Below are 10,459 nucleotides of genomic sequence, written 5' to 3' on the forward strand. Positions count from 1 at the left end.
AAGCAAACAAACCCCATTGATGGAATATCCACATGTCCTGAAGGGGTGTTTTAAACTGATTACATTAAACCCAGGCAACCCCAGCATGGGGGGGGGCTCTGATTTCCCAGTGGCTCATAGCAATTTGGCTTATGTTGATTCTTCACTGACTTCACCTGAAGCAAGATAAACCACTCCCATCATAGAGAGAGCTCTGTGTGTGTCTACACAAGGGTTTGCACCGTTTCACTAAACCAGTTTGTAAACAGCTGCAACTTTCTAGTGTAGGTGACTGCGGGGGCTAAGGTGCAACTGTCACTGAGCCTGGGGATACAGAGCAGAGATGGGGCAGGGACTCCCAGTCAATACCCTGCTCCAGAGGGAGCTGCACAAGACCCTGAAAGAGGATGTACTACTTTAATTATCACTAGTGCTGTAGTCACACCTTGGGATGCCAGTGTTGGCTCCACCATGCTAGCTGCTGTCACAGACAAATGCAGAGACAGTCCCTGCCCCAACAAGCTTCCAATTAAAGGTCCAATTGAGCATTTCTTTCACCAAAAGAAAAAATAGATTCCCTGAGCTCCACTCCTGATGTCCAAGATGCAAGCATCCCTGTCCCAGACTCCAACCCTGGACCCTTGCCATCCCAAATCCAAGCATCACAATCCCTCAGTCCCACTCACTGAGAGAGAAACAGCCTTGTCCCTGATTCCTGGCCCCTGACATTAACCACCCCACCCCTGGCCCGTTACCCAGGATGTAAACGTGCCGATGGCTGACATCAGAGTCCTCCGTGCCTCAAATCTGGGAACAGAGGCCCAGGCAAAGAAGCCGGATTCTCTGCAGCAGAAGGCCGTTTGCGCTGCAGAGTCAAGTTCAAGAATGAATTAGAAGCAAGAGGGAGAAGTTAGGAGGTGCAGGCCAAGGGACAAGGGGGCTGAGATGTGACTCTCCCTCATCTTTCAATGAGGGAGAGGAAAAACGCAGGATCTGCCAGGGGCTGCAAAGGAGAAGGCTCTCACACGGCAGCAGTTGGGATGGGAGCGGGCCTCGGGGGAGAGAAGATGCGCATAACAGAGCTCTGGCTGGGGGCTTCGCGTGGAGGAGAAAGTGTGCATTTACCAGCCAATTGCCAGCGTCTGCTGCAGCACTGATAGAAGAGGAAATTCAGGAAAGGAACATGACAGATTAATGGGCCAGAGCTGAAATACGAGATTAGATTTTTCAGAATATGCCTGAGTATTCCAGGTGCTCTTTAAATTTGTACAGTCTAGTTACTCTATTATGTAAAATTTAATTGCCTACAAAATCCACATAGCCTGCTCGTGAATCCACTCTCAGCAACCAGAGAGGGACGTTGATTTGCAATCTTTATTCAGGCTGGTGCTAAGGCGAAATATAAACTCTCCTTCGTGATGGAAGTTTGCTACATAAAGTCCCACTGACTGTGGTCTGGATCCCATCCCCGCAGCACAGCTGGGTGTGCAGCACAGCCCCGAGCTGAGCATGCGGGCAAGGAGCTGTGCTTCCAGAGAAAATGTCTGGCTCCAAACACAACATGCTGCCTGCTCTAAGCCTGCCTCCCAGCCCTGCCCCATTGGCATTAACCTCACCAGTGGAGAGGAGGCCGCCTGCAGCTTGGCCAGCCAGAGCCAATCCCGGTGTCCCCAGAGAATGCCTGGCTGCTCGCAGTGCACTGGGTGCATTACTGACAAAGGATGGGAAGGAAAGAGGGAGCTCAAAGGCCCCCATCCTCCCATCTGGGCAAGAACAGCAGTCATTCAGATAGCGTCCCAGCCGAGCAAAGCCTGTGGAGGGAGCTGTGCCCTGACCCAGAACCCCCGGGGCCTGCCAACTGATCAGGGGGCTGGGCCCTGTGATCTCCCAGACCCAGCGCTTTGTGATGCTCCATGGAGACGATACCATGGAAGGTGCCGAGCCCGAGCGCAGGAGCCCACGAGCCTCTTTAAGCCAGTCAGAAGGGCAGCGCATGGCACCGCTGCGAGCCGGGCGCAGGTGTGTACATGGCAGCAGTGCTGAGAGTCCTTGCTGTGGCGCAGGGCAGTAGCGGAGGTGCCCCACAGCCTGCATGGGGCGGAGGAGAGCAGCAAGCTGCACCCGGAGTGATTGGGGGGTGAGGAGCACACGGGGCAAGGGGCACATGGCCTGCTAGCCCCATTGACTCCCTTTTGTCATGTCCTTTCTCAGCAGTGGTGCCATCATGGCAGGATGGGCAGAGGGAGTAGAAGGAAGGTCTGGGGGAGGAGCTACAGTCTTTGGCGCTAAGGTCAGAGGGTTGCTATGACCATCCAGAACAGGCCAAAGAGCTGAGCCAACAATTCCCACGATGCACCCGCAGCTGCTGTGTGAGCCAGATGAGCCAGGAGAATAGGATCAGGCCAGACCCTGTGGCTATTACCCAGCATTCCAGGTTGGCCTTGGCAAATGGTTCAAACAGACATGGGAACAGTGGGCTGGGGCACAGGATATGGAGCTTAGCGTGGGCACAGCATTGGCTCCTGTCCCGCCCAGGATCAGGGGTGGGGAGTTCAGATTCACATACCAAGTCCGGTCTCAGATTCAGACTGACCCAGTCCAGAAACCAACAGGCCTGCGGCATATCACTGGGTCTCAGTCTCATAGCACAAACTATGCCATGACCGGTAGTATTGCCTCCCCGGCTCTGGAGCCCGGCAGAGGTCAGGGATCAAACAGAGCAAGGAGACCAAGCTCCCTCTCCCCAGGAGCCACGGGGCCTGCGGGGCAGAGCTGCCCCGGCCATTCCTCGCCTGAGGGCGAGCCGGCAGCTTGGGGAATTCAGTGTGTGCTGCTCCCACCCCATGAGAGACAAGGCAGGGAGCTGCTCCAGACAGAGCCGCACTGCTAGGCACCCTGACGGCTCATGAGCTAACCAGCCAATGCAGAGCCAGCACAGAAAACAACACAAGGATCTTCTGCATCTTGATCCACACCTTGACCCAAACCAGGCTGTGATTGGATCGAGTCCCTTCCTTGATTTCCCTCCTCACTAGCATCCTCCTGCCTTAGCCCAGGATCTCAGTACCTCCAGCAGCTTCTCAGCTCGTCCTGGGTGCCAGAGGCCCTGCATCCTGGAGACTATGATTGGGGCAGCCTGATGTGCACAAGCCTGGGAATGAAGAATGGGGAGGACTGTGAGCTGGGAAAGGTCCAGGAAGCAGCCAGAAGGGAGATGCAGGAGCATCCGGCCATTTGGGGATTGATCCGAGTGGTACCTCCAATGTGACCAGCACAGTGCAGGCCCTGCCACCCCCAGCAGAGCTGTTTGAGAGCTGCCGTGCTGCTCACACAGTGAGAGGGGATAATCAGCCCTGGAGATGCAATCATTGAACTGTGCTTCCCCTCCCTCGGAACTGCTCACCACCACCTCCAAGCTAGCAAGCAGCCCAATGTGTGCAGGGAAGTGATAGCAGTGACTAATCCCCAACCAGAGGCGCAGCCTTCCAGAAGCAAAGCAGCCGACAAAGGGACATTTAAGGTTGCTACCGAGCACTAAATATAGTTTATGTTTAAGGCTTAATGGCCTTTCAGCATCACTAACTTCCATTCCAACAAAGAGACCTCTCCTGTATTACCCTCAGCTGAAGTGCTAACTACATCTTCATGTTAATAAATATTTAAAAACAGTGGAACTTTAAACTCCCCTGGCAGGAAGCCGGCTGCAGCTCGACTGGAGTTTTCATTTGCACTGGAGAGAAACTGTACTGAAAATCTTTCCTTGGGTTCCCCATGCCCCTGCCCCTCACTTGCAGAGCCTCCAAGGAAAGGACTGGGGGAGGTCAGGGGCTGCCCTATAGTCGGGGAGTGGTCCTGGCCCCCAGGCAGCAGGAAGAAAGTGGCTGAAGTGGTCTGGGGATCTTTCTTTGAAAGGCAATGTCAGGCATTTACCCATGCCGGAGCCAGGGCCTGACGCTGCCCCCCCGTACTCAGTGGATAACACTTGCCTACATGAAGGGGCAGCTGGGTCCCACGGTTTGACCCCTAGGGCCCATGGGAAGGACCAAGCCCTGTGAGGTGCAGCAGAGCTGCTGAGATCCTTTGTTTCCCAGCACAGCCAGTGGGAGAGAAGGGCATTCGGGGGCTCATAAGTGGGGCCTGGGTCCAAGGCCTCAGCTCTGCCTTCTCTTGCAGAAGTGCTCACCTCACCCCACAGTGGAGCTTGGGCACTGCATCCCGTACAGCTGGGAAGGCACAGGCAGCCCGTTGCTACAGCAGGAAGGCAGAGCCCAGAGAAACAGGCAGTGCCTCATGTGCCAACACATGCAGTGGGCAGAAGCACGGCCCACAGGGGCTGCTCTCACCCCGTGCAGCCAGAGCTGCCGTGACGTCAAATGGCCTGACCCTGTGGCCCTCTCCGAGTTCACCGCCCACCCGACCAAGGCCAGGGAGGTTCTGCCTGTGCCCGAGCTGCAGGAAGTTGGTAGGGCTGCCAGGCACAGCAAGCAAAGAGCGGGCTCTGGGGAGAACAGAGCCAGGACGAGCCCTGTGGAGAACATGCTGGAGACACTCTGAACACCCCAGACACTCTCCACGGGGGCTCCAGGCCCAGCCACTCCTGCCAACCCCTGACCCACAGAGCTCGAGGACAGAGATGGGCCCACCCTCCCTCCTCCACATTAAGGGTCTGTTCAGTGGTGTCTCAGCTGGGCGGGGCCACGACTCAGGGGTTTGTTGTGGGAATCCCAAGGAGACACAGGCCCCCAGAGCCCAAGAATCCCGGCAGCCCTGCCTGGCTCACCTGGGACCCCGGGCAAGGGGCTGCTTTGCCCTTCATTAGACTGCAGGAAAAGGCCAAGATGAGGGGCTGGAGCTGTCCCTGGTGCTGAAGCTGCCTGGAAGCAGTCAGCAGGGCGGTGCTGGATTTTTAGGGGCACCCTGCGGCGACAGGCCCTGGCAGCTGTACCCAGCACCCCCATCACTGAATGGTGCACATGCCCAACATGTCAGAGACTGGCACAGCCTCTGAGGCATGCTGCTCCCGGGACCGTGCAGTACCCTCGTGCCCCTCCCAGCGCCTGGCCAGCTGGGCTTTGGCTTCACCTCCCAGCATCCTGTCCCCGGGCTGCAATAGCCTCCAGCTGGTGAGGAGGAAGAGGGGTTGCCCCAACAGCAGGTGTGTCATGTCTGATGGCTGAGGCAGACACGGGGCAGGGCAGTGGTCAAGCATGCGTGGTGGTGGGTATCCAGGAAGTCAGTCACTATCAGATGTAGCCCAGAACAATGATCAGAGTTTGAACAGGGGTCAGAAGCTGACAGTCCCAATGCAAGGGGTCAGGTCGGTGGGTCAGAGAGGTGAGCGCGGATGGGGCACCAAGGTCAGCAAGGCAAGTCCAAGTGACATAGTGTCAGGTGACACAGCAGGGGGGCAATGTAAGGTTTACACCAGGGTGGCTAGGCAAGGTGGGCTAGGCAGCAACCAGAGGCAATGTCCCGTTGCTCAGACAGCTTCCTCTTCCTGTTGGGGTCTTTATATAGCCCACATGTCCCATGAGAATTCTGTCTGTCCAGCCAGTCAGGGCCTGGGCTGTGAGCACTGAGGCTGATGGTCAGGATGCTGGTTCAGCATACGGCATGGTGCAGAGACTAGGGATGCCATTCAGGGACCCAGCAGACCGGCATTCAATACCATAGTCCTGCCATCGAGGTTGCTGGCAGGCCGGGGGAAGATGGAAGGAGGACATCATGCATACTTAGGGATGGAGGAGTTCAGTGATGGAAGCAGAGGAATGTGGTGAGGGGAACCAGTATAGGTGAAGGGAGATCTGAATGGGGGTCTAAACATCCTACTTCCCCTAATGCCCAGTACACAAGCAGGTCAGCTCTGTGTCTCCTCCCACTCCTTACTGATGTTCCTCCCTTGCAATGGGGCAGCCTGGCCTCCTTGGACCCACCCCTTGTCCCTCCATGCTGCCACCCAGCCCCTTTTGCTAGTGCCCAGAGAAAGATAACAGCAGCCCAGCTTCAGTCAGATGTAAAGTTCGCACTGCAAACAAATGCTCTGGCATCACATGGTGGTGGGGGACCTTTGCCGACAATGAAGATAGCAGGTCAAATGGACAAGGACACCGCCTTCGTGTGTCGGGGTAGGATGGGGGGTTGTGTTTCCTCAGAGGAATTTTATTGCACAAAAGAGCCCCCTTACACACACACACACACACACACACACCCCTCTCTAAATCCAGCAAGCCAAGTCATGCCTGAGAGCAGCAGCCACACTCCATGCAGGGACTGGTCATCTCTGCTTGGCATTGTCTGGATAGTTTGCTAAGAGGGAGAAAGCACTCTACTGTCAGAAGGATTCAGCTCTGTAAACTGCATTGTTGTTTGGCTTGTATAGAAAACGTAACAAAGCTCAGCTGAAAGAAAACTTTGACTTGTACAGTGTGAGATAAAAATCCTTAGTGTTGACAAATGAATGTACCCATCTGCCAGACACTGTATTATCTTGCAAACGGAAAAAAAAAGTGAATTGAACTTTGGTTGCTTTTCATTTCCCTACAATGTGCAGCAAACTGATTCCTATTCATTATGAGACAAGATTGACGTTCATTAGAGTGTGCGTTAACTCCCTCATTCTTCTGCTGCCCGCAAAATTAGTCCATCGAGGGTAGGAACTAGTAATTTCAATATTGAATTCCTAGTAACTACACTGGGGGGTTCTCCAGACAAGCAAGGCAATTATGAAAAAGTCCATTTTGTCCTCAAAATTGTAATATTTGAAATCTCGCTCCGGCACTTTGCTGTGCAGCTGGCACCAGAAATGGAAAATAGTAGGTCAGGTGTTAGGCACCAAAGCACAGCCTGGGGGAAGCTCTTTTAGAAGGAATGCATCCTTTAGGAGGAAGGGAAATTCTGTTTCAGTTCTACGCACCTCGTAATTCCCTCCAGCTCCGGGTCTGCATGCGTCCTGATCAAATATGGGGAACATGTGTCATTCCTGCCTCTACCCTTATGCCTGAGTGGTAGAAGAGGCCAGAGGGTTAATGTATTCACTCTTACACCCAAATCACATTGCAATTGTACTATAAACCAGTAAGTACTGGAAGATCCGCTCAGTAGGATGCGAGGAATGTTGCAGTCTCCTGGTCCAGACACTGCGAAGCAGCCTTTTGACTTAGCTGCTCAGTGCTTTGCTTGTGCATCATCTCACAAAGGCTGCCAGTACTAAAATGACCTTGGAATTTCTAAACGTTACTAGTGGCAATTTCTTAATTCAAAAAGTGTTGCAGCCAACACTGTGGAATTCTGTATTAGACCTTGTCCTAACAGGTAAAAAGGAACTGATCAGAGAATTAAAAGTGAATGGTAGCTTAGGTACAAGTGATCATGACTTGATCACACTTATAATGTGCAAGCAGAATACTGTCCAGACCAGTGTATATATATATATACACACACACACACACACACACACGCACACACCCATGGCCAATTTCACAAAGCTGAAAAAGATTATGAACCAACTCAGCTGGAACAAAAAATATAATCAGAAAAAATGATAACTGGGAATTATTTAAGAACACCTTACTAGATGTGCAAAAAGCCACAATCCCACAACTGAGGAAGAAGACAATGCTAGGGTTTTTTTTTTTAAAAAAACTGCTTCAGAGGGCAAGTGAAGGCAGCTGTAAAAAGCTAAAAGCAAACAATATATAACAAAGGGAAGAAAAGGGAAGTTGATAGTAATGAATATAAATCAGAAGTTAGGAATTGTAGAAAACTGAAAAGGGAAGCCAAGGAACACAAGGAGAAATCTATGTCCAGTAGAGTTACGGACAATAAGAAGAATATTTTTGTAATATATTGGGAACAAAAAGAATCCTGATGATGGTATTGGTCCATTACTAGATGGAAATGGTAAAATTATGGATAATAATGCAGAGGTGTTCAATAAATATTTCCGTTCTGTATTTGGGGGAAAAACAGATGATGTAGTCTCATAATAAGGTGACAATAACACTCTTTCCATTCCATTAGTATCTCTGGATGATGTTAAAAGAAGCTACTAAAGACAGACAATTTTAAAATGAACAGGTTCTGATAACTTTGTATGCAAGAGTTTTAAAAGAGGTGGGCGAGGAACTCGCTGGATCATTAATGTTGATTTTCAATAAGACTTGGAGCACTGGGGAAGTTCCAGAAGACTGGATGAAAGCTAATGTGCCAATTTTTAAAAAGACGAAATGAGATGACCTGGGTAATTATAGGTCTGTCAGCCTGACATTGATCCAGGGCAGGATAATGGAGCAGATGATACAAGACTCGATAAATAATGAACTATAGGAGGGTAATGTAATTAATGAAAATCAATGTGGGTTTATGGAAAATAGATCCTGTCAAACTAATGACATCTTATTTTGATGATATTACAAGCTCGGTTGATAAAGGTAATAGTATTGACCTAACTTACTTGGACGTGTGTAAGGCATTTGACTTGATGCTGCATGACATTTTGATTAAAAAACTAGAATGATATAAAATTAACGTGGCACAAATAAATGGATTAAAAACTGGCTAACAGATGGGTCCCAAAATGGAACTGTAAACAGGGAATCATCATCAAGTGGGTCTGTTTCCACTGGAGTCCTGCAGGGATCGGTTCTTGGCCCTATATTATTTAACATATTTATCAATGACCTGGAGGAAAGCAAAAAAATTATCCTTAATAAAGTTTGCAGATGATGCAAAAATTGGGGCAGTGGTAAACAGTGAAGAGGACAGGTCACTGATACAGAGCAATCTAGATAGCATTATAAACTGGGTGCAAGCAAACAATATGTGGTTTAATATGGATAAATGTATACATCCAGGAGCAAAGAATGGAGGCTATAGTTACAGGATGGGGGACTCAATCTCAGAAAGCGTGGACTCTGAAAAAGATCTGGGGCCATTGTAGAAAGCTGAACATGAGCTTTCCATGTAACTCTGACCAAAAGAGCTAATGTGATCCTGAGATGCATAAACTTGGAAATCTTGAGTCAGAGTAAAGAGGTTATTTTACCTCCGTATTTACACTGGTGAGACCACTGCTTGAATACAGTTCCAGTGCCCACAGTTCAAGAAGGATGTTGATATATTGGAGAGGGTTCAGAGAAGAGCCGGGAGAATGATTAAAGGATTAGAAAACCTGCCTTATAGTGATAAACTCAAAGAGCTCAATCTATTTAGCTTAACAAAGAGAAAGCTCAGGGGTGACTTGATCAGAGTCTGTAAGTACCTTCATGGGGAACAAATATTTAATTTGTTAATTTCAGTCTAGCTGAGAAAAGTGTAAAATGATCCAATGACTGGAAGTTGAAGATAGACAAAATCAGATAGGAAATAAGACGTAAATTTTTAACTACGAGAGTAATTAACCATTGGAGCAATTTATTAAGGGTTGTGGTGGCTTCTCCATCACTGACAATTTCTAAATCAAGTTGGTTGTTTTTCTAAAAGCTCGGTGGTAGGAATTATTGTGGGGCTGTTCTCTGCCCTGTGTTATACAGGAGGTCAGACTAGATAATCACAATGGTCCCTTCTAGCCTCAGAAATCTATGCATCTCGGAGGGTTAGTGCTGGAGGAGTTTCTCCTCAACTATTCTTGCTGTCCTGACTGGTGTGGCAGGCCCAGCTGCATAGGTTGCTCTTGTTCCTAAGCTGACCCAGTCCCCAGGGTTGGGGGTAGGTGGGGAATCTGACAGCCACACTCAGACCCAACAGCAGCATCTACACAAACAGCTTCAGCCATCCATCTGCATCAAAGTTTTCCTGTGTCTCCTCACTGGATCTGGCTGTCATATGGACCTGAGGTCAGCTAAGAGCCACTCAGTTGGCAAATTCAGATCCCATGCACAGACTAGCCTGCCATCCAGAGGTGCTGGGAGAAGGCACAAGAGACTCAACCAAGTGTAATCAATAAGTAACAACAATCAGTAGTGGAATTAGGAGAATAATAAGAACATAGGAACGGCCATACTGGGTCAGACCAATGGTCCATCTAGCCCAGTATCCTGTCTTCCAACAGCAGCTGAAGCCAGATACTTCAGAGGGAATGAACAGAACAGGGCAATTATCAAATGATCCATCCCTTCATCCAGTCCCAGCTTCTGGCAATCAGAGGTTTAGGGGCACCCAGAGCATGGGGTTGTGTCTCTGACCACCTTGGCTAATAGCCATTGGTGGACCTATCCTCCACGAACTGATCTAGTTCTTTTTTTTAACCCAGTTCTACTTTTGGCCTTCACAACAACCCCTGGCAGCAAGTTCCACAGCCTGACTGTGCAGTGTGTGAAGAAGTATTACCTTATGTTTGTTTTAAACCTGCTGCCTATTAATTTCATTGGGTAACCCCTGGTTCTTGTGTTATGTGAAGGGTAAATAACACTTCCCTGTTCCCTTTCTCCACACACCAGTCATGGTTTTATAGACCTAAACCATTATCCCCCCCCCCTTCGCC

At 50.1% G+C, this 10,459-nt stretch overlaps 1 protein-coding gene across 1 annotated transcript in view; it reads right to left on the reverse strand.

Moving 5' to 3' along the window:
• The window catches only part of RTN4R (reticulon 4 receptor), a 130,011-nt gene that overhangs the window by 95,614 nt on the left and 23,938 nt on the right, over positions 1-10,459 (reverse strand). The gene's annotated exons all lie outside the window — the stretch shown is intronic.

This window comes from Dermochelys coriacea, chromosome 15 (assembly GCF_009764565.3).
Source record: "Dermochelys coriacea isolate rDerCor1 chromosome 15, rDerCor1.pri.v4, whole genome shotgun sequence".
Classification (NCBI taxonomy): domain Eukaryota; kingdom Metazoa; phylum Chordata; order Testudines; family Dermochelyidae; genus Dermochelys; species Dermochelys coriacea.